This window comes from Canis lupus, chromosome 4 (genome assembly GCF_011100685.1).
Source record: "Canis lupus familiaris isolate Mischka breed German Shepherd chromosome 4, alternate assembly UU_Cfam_GSD_1.0, whole genome shotgun sequence".
In the NCBI taxonomy this organism is placed as follows: domain Eukaryota; kingdom Metazoa; phylum Chordata; class Mammalia; order Carnivora; family Canidae; genus Canis; species Canis lupus.
Genome location: NC_049225.1, coordinates 58,216,044 through 58,226,502, shown reverse-complemented (window position 1 = coordinate 58,226,502; position 10,459 = coordinate 58,216,044). Strand labels below are relative to the sequence as shown.

Here is a 10,459-nt window from a genome sequence, read left to right as displayed (position 1 = left end):
CCAACTCCCTGCGAGCCCCTTTCCGCCCAGGAAGGTTGGTGCAGCTCCTGCTTCTCCGGGACGGGGCTCTCCTGTCCTGGGGACACTCGCCCCGGCTCCTCGTGGGGCCCCTCCCCGTTGGAGGCCTTTGTTTCTTTATTTCTTTTTTCCCCGTCTTCCTACCTTGATAGAAGCACGAACTCTTCTCACTGTAGCATTCCAGCTGTTCTCTCTTTAAATCTCAGGCCGAATTCATAGATTTTCAGGATAATTTGAAGGTTATCTAGGTAATTTGGTGGGGACAGGTGATTTGGGGACCCTACTCTTCTGCCATCTTGCCCCTCCTCCCCATGTCTGGTAATTTTTGATTGGATAATAAACATGGTGAGTTTTACTTTAAGTGCCGAATATTTTTGTATTCCTATAAATATTTTGTGTTGGGAGACTATTAAGTTACTTGGAAACAGTTTTTGATACTTTCAGGTCTTACCATTGACATTTGTCAGGTGAGGGATGCCTGGGTGGCTCAGTGGTTGAGCGTCTGCCTTTGGATCAGGGCCTGATCTCAAGGTCCCGGGACTGAGTCCTGCATTGGACTCCCCACAGGGAGTCTGCTTCTCCCCTTTGCCCATGTCTCTACTTCTTTTTGTGTGTCTTATGAATAAATAAATAAAATCTTAAAAAAAAGATTTGTCAGGAGAGACCAGAGCAACTTTTAATCTAGGACTTTTTTGTCCCCACTAGTGAGGCATAACTCTTCTGAATTATTTACTCAATGCCCCATAAATTGTGAGCTTTTCCAGTCTTTTCTTTAAATTATGAGTTCTTTTCCAGAATGACTCCATTCTAAGCCCTCAGTGAAAACCTTTCAGGTGGTTCCCTGGCCTTCCACAGTTTCATCACACACATGTGCTAATCAGTATTCTGTTGAATAATTTAGGAGGGCCATCTGTCCATCTTTGAAATTCCCTCTCTCTAGCTTTCACCTTTCCAATTCTCTGACCTTTGAACTCTATGTCTGCCAGTTTCTCCACTAAGTTTCCTAAATCAGGAAGCATCCTGGGTTCTACATGCATTGCCTATGACTTGGTCTAGAAACTCTTCAATGCAATAAGCAGGGATAATTATATGGATAACCTTGTTTTTCATTTATTGAGGATCATTGTTCTTCATTGCTTAATGTTCAGTGTCTTGAAAACTATTCTTTTCATGTATTTTGTTAAGTGTTTTGGTTCAGGTAGAAGAGCAAATCCAGGCTCTATTACTCCATCTTGGATGAAAGCAGAAGTTGGTAATACTTTTCAATCAATAATAATCATATCTTGAGTGATTATCATGGTCTAGGGCCTGGTCACTGCCCCCAGACTCATAAGAAAGATGATTTCTTAAAAAATAGATGGCATTAATTCTGGACTAAAGACTTACTGATGGCACAAAGATGTTGAAAAAGTTGCCATAGATCTTAGATTTATAACTTTAATATGAAAGGCCAATATACTTGGCGGTTTGGGCACGAGATATAAGTGAATAAGGTTATGAACTGAAGTCTCATCTGGCATGGGACTTTTCTCACTTTTCTCTCTCCATGGAAGTGGACTGTAGCCTTGACTCCAACTGCCTGTCTCAGTTGAGTGAATTAGGGTAAACCAATATGTTGTATTACAACAAGAACAAAGCAAAGAATTGTGAGTCAGAAGACATGATATTGATCCCAACTCTCCTACTTAGTAGCTCTGTGACCTTAGAGGAGCACCTTATCATTTGCTGAACAGTTTGCTTATCTATACGATGGGAATATGAATTTCAGCTTCTGTAATTCTCAGTTGATAATAGCATCCTGTGGGACAAAGTATGTAAAAGTTATTTGTTTAAAGTTATTTGTTTGCAATAAACCACAAATGATAATGATATGTTATCATTAAAATCAGAAATCTGAGTGCATCCTACTTGCATAATAAAGCTCAAAGGCACAGTCTTTTGATAGAGGCACAAGCCACATGAGTCATCTTTGAATCCCTCCACTGCATCCAGCATGATGCTTTGTACACAATACATTTCTTCAGTGAGAGCTCAGGCTCATTTTCACAGTACAGTGCTATGTAAGAATGAAAATTTCAGAATAACCCTGGATAGTACTCATTTTCTACCTCAAACTTAAGAAGTTCAGATGCATGTCAGAATTGGAGAAATTTTAGAAAAGAAATTACAAACTTGCAGTCTGTTAGCTACATATTCACAGACATTTTTGGCTTGGTTTGTATGGTTATTTTATTTTCTTCCAGTCTGAGATATATTGACATATAATACTGTGTAAATTTAAGGTGTATGGCTTACAGTGTTTAGATATAAACCTATATCAAAATGATGACCACAATAAGTTTGGTTAATATCTATCACCTCATATAGTTACATAAAATGTTTTTCTCCTTGTGATGAGAACTTTAAGGATCTATTTTCTTAGAAATTTTCAAATATACCATATAGGATTGTTAAAGTCATCCTGTTGTACATTATACCCCTAGTAATTATGACTGGAAATTTGCTCCTTTTGACAATCTTCATCCAGTGTACAGTCTTAAAATATTTGAAGCATTTGATAGTGTTTTAAAATTGGGAGATTCTTTACAAAAATACAGATTTCTAGCCTCTCTTGCTAAAACAAATCAGAACAGGAAAGCTTTCACTGGAAATAAAGAGAGCAGCTGCTCCTTTTGGATGAGTTAGGTAGGGACTCTGCTCCGTTTGCCTCCATCTTCAGTTTGGTCTTGCCAACATTGAGGCTGAGTGGAAGTGACATTTATTATTTTGCATGTGATATTTTTTTCTATTAGAGTTAAAAAGAAAATAGCATATTTCTTTCATGTATTTCTTTACCAAAGTGGGAAAATGAATGCTGGGCTTGGGAGGGCCTTAACTTTTAAGAATAATGGGAGAACATACATACTTTGTGGAAACACAGAGAAAATATTTAATTTGTATTGAAAAATATATAACTTAGATGTCCTTGCAATAAAACTTGGCTACTTTATTCATGTATACTACTTAGGTATCTGAGTTTGAACCATGCACTTTAGAGATATCTATAGTCCTATTTCCTTATTCTTCAAGGAAAGAAACTAAGCTCCAAAGTCCATGAAAAGTTGAGACTGAGGTTCAGTTATGGACTTTTAAAACTTATAAAATATGTTGAATATTGATGACTATCATGTTTCTAATATTTTCTTTTTTTAAATGTTCTTAGTTTATTAATCCTCTCATGAAAAATCTGCACAATAACCACAGATAAAGCCACTGCGGAATCTTTACTCCTTCTGTTGTTCAATCTCCAGCTCACTTCTTTTTGCCAGCACCAGTGTTGGCTCTTGCAGTCCTCCTGACTTTCTTCATTCTGTTTTTGCATTCTTTGTGCTGTTTTCTTGAAGTCTTTTTCTTCTAATATGGGCCATGTCTTGCAAGTCTATGTTTGGGTTCATTTTTCTTTGCATAATCCAAGGAATCACAAATCATGCCAAAGCCAGTTGTCTTGCCACCACCAAAATGGGTTCTGAATCCAAATACAAATATGACATCTGGTGTGGTCTTGTACATTTTGGCTAGTTTTTCCTGAATTTCTGTCTTAGGTACTGTTGCCTTCCCAGGGTGAAGAACACCAATGACCATCTGTTTCCGCAGAAGTAGTTGGTTGGTCATGAACTTCCTGGTCCAGATAATTACTGCATTATTCATGGTGGTGGCCGAGCTTCAAGCAGCCGGGGAGGAAAAGAGTATCTAATATTTTCAATCTAAATATTCATTAGTAGTAATGACATTCCACCTTGTAAAAGGGAACTGAACCACAGAATGGTATAACCGTTAATAATAAATACAGGAATAGAAGCTGTTTTCCCACCAAGGACTGATACACCCATGTTCTTTGCTGGTCTATACTTCTATGCAGGCAGTGTTTATAGGACTTCAATTTGTATTTCATTGGAAGTGCTGGACAATATGCTCAGCATTATGGAGGATTTAAAACATAAGACCTCACCATCAGAAAGGATGAATACCTAGCATTAACATCACTGTGGCTGGAACTAGAGGGGTATTATGCTAAGTGAAATAAGTCAGTCAGAGAAAGATAATTATCATATGGTTTCACTCATATGCAGCATATAAGAAACAGTTCAAGGGATCATAAGGGAAGGAGTCAAAACCGAATGGGGGAAAAAATCAGAGGGGAATACAAACCATGAGAGACTCTTAACTCTGGGAAACAAATTGACAGTTGCTAAAGGGGAGGTGGGTGGCGGGATGGGATACCTGGGTGACATGGTGGAGGACATGTGATGTGATGAGTACTGGATGTATACACAACTGATGAATTATTGAAAACTGCATATGAAGCTAATGATGTACTATGTCGGCAAATTGAATTTACGTAAAAAAAAAATAAAACATAAGATGTGATTCTCTTCTTCTAGGAACTTGTGTTTGGTTGAGAAGAAACAGTACATGATGAGTGCATGATGAATGGAGCTGACCTCACATATTGCTCTGAATGGAGAAGCTGTCAATGAGCTTAAGTGGGCTGGCAAGGCTTGCTGTAGAAAGAGGTAGATATATACGCAGAAAAAAGAGAGTCACATGAATAAGTGATGGATGGAAATTTTTGGGATAGTGAAATGATCTCTTATATAACCTAGTTTAATATGTTCAATTTAGCAACAAACCAAGGTCCAGAGGAAGTAAGTGTTTCTTATGGATTAACAGTAAGTTAATGTCAGAAACCAGCTCTCCTTATTCCTGCTTCAGACAAAGTCATGCATCATTGCAATCACAGAAACTGCCAGTCTATGTTCCATTTTTATTTTTGTCCTTTTGATTTTCTTATTTACCATGCATATTCTCTGACAAAAGGAACTTTGTTTATCTCAGTTACTATGTTCCCAGACCCTCAAATACCCTCCTTCCCTGACCCCAAGACACACTTCTTAAGCCTCAAAGGCAAAATCCAGAGAACTAAATTTTCATTTGATAAATTCTGAAATTAATATGTGAAAAGGCTTAGCTGGGAATAAAAATTTTAGGGAGAAGAGACAAGATAGATTTTAGATCCAGTAGTGCAGCTCAGTTAAGGGACATTAATAGCCAGTCAAGTTGTCCTTTTGGTATACAACCAACTAATCTCATTATCTTGTGTATAAGATACAAGGAATCAAGATTTGTGAGTACTTGTTGAGAAAAAAATCTAGCCCATGAAATGATGAATCAAAATGATGAAATTGTCTATAGAGAAGCCTTGGTTAAAGGTCAATTGGTGATGGTAAATATAGAATGAAGACTAAGTAACCAAAAATTGTGATTGCAAATTAGAACGGAAATATTGTACTCTTCGACAACATGAAAGGACAAGACTAACAAAAAATTTGAATGTGGAGGGAAAGAATAAAATATAAGGGTATGGATTCTAACTTTTTAATCATAGAAACCCAGATGGCACTATCCAATATTAAACATGGTAGGAAAAAAAAAGACTGTAGCTGCTGCTGCTGCTTCTTAGCAAAAAAGCATCTGAGTAGAGGGTGGGGTGGAGAAGGGAGGGAGGAAATCTTCAGCAGGCTCCACATCTGGTGTGGAGCCTGACGCAGAGCTCTACCTCACAACCCTGAGATCATGACCTGAGCTGAAATCAAGAGTTAGATGCTTAAGTGACTAAGCCACCCAGGTGGCCTGACTAGCTTCTTAAAGATCTTTCATACTTTCCCTTTTAAGAGTTACTATTTCTTAGAATAAAAAACCTGTTACTTATTACATTTAATTTTAAAGGTGGATCTATATTATAATCATTTTTGTTATATACATTTTATATGTATATACAAAGTCATACACATGAAATATCTGGAATTATGTTAATTTAATGTTAATGATAATATATTGGAATAATGGGGTGTAGGTGACTGTTTTTTCTCTAATTTATATTTACAACATAACTTAAATTTTTCTTCATTAAATTGTTATTTTAGTAAAAATAAGTTATTTTTAAAACTGCAACACAGAAAATTAGAGTATTTCCTACCATTATCATTTATATTCTTGTACATACATCTTCTACATTCTGAATCTTACCATATGTACGTATACCCTTTTATTTTTTTTTCACATACTCATTTTTCCATGTGTTACTCTATCATACTCATATTCTGCTATTATGATTTTAAAAATACAAATATTCCTTTTATATACAGAGATTTATTTGTAGGCATGTACATTGCTTATAATATTTTGCTATTGTAAGTACCCATATTAAACATACATATTTGCCTACATATTATTTTTTAATATAAATTCCTGGAAGAAAGTTTATTGGGTAAAAATGTATGAAGATATTTCAGGCTCTTGAAATATATTATTGAATTGTCTATAATGGTAGTAAAGAGGAAGTGTCTGGAAGTATATACATAAGAGCCTTTTAGGCAGAAATTAATCAGGTAAGCAATATCATGGGAGTCAAAATACTAGGGCTTTACACAGGGGTCAATTCTATATGGCTAATTATATTTTTGGGAAAATAAAATTTTGATAGAATGGAGACATGTATTCATGAAGGACAAATCAAATGATAACATCTAAGATTGTTCATTTGCTCTTCACCTGGGTGAAGTCAGTCAATCAATATGTGTGTATTAAATTCACTTCCCCCAGAACTTTGTGTATCTTCTGACTTCAAATGGTGCTTTAGTCTTAATGGGTTTGGGATTCTCCATTCATGTCTACATTGGTTGGATTTAATTTTGCATTAATTTTTTTCAAGAACTTTTAGATTTTGTACTCCCTGAATTCTTTCATGTTAAAAAAAATGTTTCTCTGCTGGAAAGATGATTTGGTAGGATATAGTATTCTTTGGTCATATATTGTTTCTCTTAGAACTTTGTGCATATCCTTTTGTTATTTTTTGCCAATGGATGTCACTGAGGAACACTATTAGACCAGCTTGACTTTTTGCGTTAGAGAAGAAAAAATATAGAAAATATTATGTATTACATAATACTATATTTTATATAATTTATATATATGCATAGACACCTGTACATTAACACCTAAGTTTTGCTACTTATGGATCAGTTTTTATTTTAGTATGGTGTACTTTTTTATTATACAGATAAAATTCATTTTAAAGATAGTTACTGTTTTTACTGTGTTTCATAGTTGAGTATTTTTGTAGAGAAACCAGTTATCTTTAAGTTATCTTTGTCTTCCGTATTGATTATCTTTAATTGTTTTGATTTTGTTGTTTGTTCTTTCACCACAATTATATTAAGCCTGTTTCATGTCAATAATTCATTTTACAGCTGTGTCTATCTGATTTCTTTTGTATGTAATTTACTTGGTTTTTTAATAATGTTATCTTGGCTCTTAATTGCTTTTATTAGTTGGCATCTGAATTCTTATTTTATTCTTATTAAAATTAAAAAGTAAGGGGAATTTTCCTTTGTTTTATGGAGCATCTTTTCTTCCAGATGGGGTTCTTCAACTCTCTCTCTCTTTTTTTGCATACCACCTTTGATTCTTTTAATATTTTACTAGAGCATGTTTTCATTCTTGCCATACTTTATTTTATTTTTTAAATTTTGCTTACGCTTAGAAAACTTAGTTAGTCTTCTGGTGGTTTGATAGAATATGAGTGAATTTTCCATGATTTCTTATAATCTATTTGTCTGAGTAGTGGTGGAACCAATATTTCTAAATTGAATTGGCTTAGGTGTGACAGAAGTTTGGAAGCTGAGGCTAAGGGAGTTGCTAATACTTAGTTTTTGTGTTGCAAATAAATAAATAGGGTACTTAAAGAAAGAAGTACAAAATAAATAATTGCCATAATACCAAATAAAGCCAATATTTGCTTGATACACATAATATGATCATATAATGGCTACTGATCACCATAAAATGAAACTAGATCCTAATCTCTTTTCTGAGATTATGTTAATTTCATTTGTGTAGTGTTTCTTATTTTCATGGCGGGGGGTGGAGATAGCAGAATATACTCTTGAAACTGGAATTGTTTCCCATTTCCTCATGGAAACTTGAATACCTGTTTCTGGAAAAGGAAGTTAATCCAGTTTCATCCTCACTTTCCATCAATCCTTTATATTAATTTCCTCAACACAGTTTAAATCTGAAGGAGGAAAATAAGAATAATCGTCCACAATTTACTGCCCTTCAAATTGGAGATATTCATGAGAATTATTGGGATTATTTGTTAACTCTTCTAGAATTATTTGTTAACTCTTCTAGAGCTTGGACTTAGATGTCATAGGATGTGGGGATTGGAATTTTTTCTCTTTTCTACCATTTCACAGGCCTGGATACTACTCGTATCTTTCACATTTTAATTGATTTTTACAATAAAAATTTGAAAATAAAATCTATTTTAAAATAAAGTTTTGGAGGACACGTATTAAGTATTGGGAGAGAATGTCATTGAACCCTTTTACTGCCATATCCATTTGGACTTGTTAGTGGTAATATTTATGAATAATTTAAACATGAACACTTTTATGTATCTAATTGTTTCAAGATAAGCTTATATTTTATAAGTAAAAAGTCACTCATAAATTTTATTTTCTATCTTTTTTAAAATTTCTTTTTAATTTTCTATTTTTGAAGGTCTATTTCAATTGCCACTTCTCAGAAATCTCCTCTGATATCCCTATTCAAAATAGCTTCTCATTCCACTGTATTTTCACAAAATCTCTCTATTTATTAAAAAAAAAAATTTTTTTTTAACTGTTATCATGGGCCAGGCCATTTTTAGGCTCTTGTAATCTAGTATGTAGAATACAATTTTTGTCTTCACGATACTACTATTTCCATGATTGGAGGTGGTAGGGGGACTGATCCAACATCTATTTGAATTATTTGGTTCCATATATTTTAGCTTACTGAAGTTAGAGTATTTTATTAACTGACATATCCCGCACAATCTCATACAACATATGGTGCACAATAGGAGCTGATAAATGTGTGTTGAATTAACAAATGCAAAATGAAGGTCTTCTTAGTTGGGATGTGGAAAGACAATGCTTAGGAAAGAAAGGCAGGGGCAGCCCAGGTAGCTCAGTTGTTTAGCACCGCCTTTGGCCCAGGGCGTGATCCTGGGGACCCAGGATTGAGTCTCACATTAAGCTCCCTGCATGGAGCCTGCTTCTCTCTCTGCCTGTGTCTCTGCACCTCTCTCTCTCTCTGTGTCTCTCATGAATAAATAAATAAAATCTTTAAAAAAAAAAAAAAAAGGAAAGGCAGGTATGATTTCAGGCCTATTTGGCTGAGAAGATGTTTGTGAAGGCAATGTTAACAGCCTCTCAGTGGTTCAGGCATGTGAAAATAACAAAGCTACGCTCAGGTGGGTGGTCAAGGCTAAGAAATGGTGGGCACAGAGAATATCAATGATTTTTGGAGCAGGAGGAGCCAGCCCAGTATCACTGAAAAGGTCCCTGGAACCTGGAGTAGTATGGTTAATCCCTATTTCAGTGTTAAATTCCCCCTCCATGCTGTGAATTTTTTTTTACCACATTACTCAGTACAGGAAGTGCAAAATCATTTATAACTAACTCTCATGGGGAAGGCATGAGCGCCCAGAGACTTAGAAAGAGTTGAATTCTCACAATTAATTTCAATCTGGAAAGGCTGAGCTGGGGACTTTTTCCTTTTCTTGTTATGAGGCTGCCACATGACAAGCTTTTGGCAAGATGCAGTTGACATTTTTCCAAAATAGGGATCTTCACAGGCATCTTATTTAGAGCCTTAAGTAATGAAACATCACTCTTTGTAATTGTATGATCAAGAGCTAAAAGGTAACAGGCATGGGAACTAAAGAAACCCATGAAGCTAGGCTAATATAAATGTTTCCTTATATTTTGCTTAAAAAATAGTGTCTAGGCTTTATGTAAAGAAGTTTTATGGAACCCAGAATATAGTTAGTGTTCAATAAATGTTATTTTTTATTGTTAAGGAATCTGAGTGTTTCATCCTTTGGGATTTGTCAATATAGAGAACAGAGAAAGTTTAAGGGAAAAAGACCTCAACAAGACCTTGAAAGAAGTGAGGTCTTCTGGAGTGAATGTGATTTTGAATGAGCTAATATATTTTGAAGACTCTTTGACCACAGAGTTAGAAGGGTCATCTAGTCCAGTGTTTTGACAAATGTGGTAATTTTCGTCTACAGTCGAGTAACATTTTAAAAATTGTTCATGTATTTTTGAATGTATCAGGAGAAAAATCAACTCCAAATTTATTTATATGAAAAAGCAGTCTAATGTAAAGGAAATATTGAATAAATAATATTGGCAAAATTTGAAAGTGAGTCTTGAATTAAATGTAAAAAATATGATCTAGACCAAAATCATGTTCAACGTAGGAAGATGGTAAGCAGAGAGTGAAGCGGTGTGGATGGGGGGAGTAAGCTCAGTTCCCTACAATACAGATGGTCTTGACAACTCTAGCC

At 35.0% G+C, this 10,459-nt stretch overlaps 1 pseudogene; it reads right to left on the bottom strand.

Moving 5' to 3' along the window:
* Window positions 1-3,309: 3,309 nt before the first annotated feature.
* Window positions 3,310-3,705, bottom strand: LOC119871526 (annotated as a pseudogene).
* Between the last annotated feature and the right edge of the window lie 6,754 nt (window positions 3,706-10,459).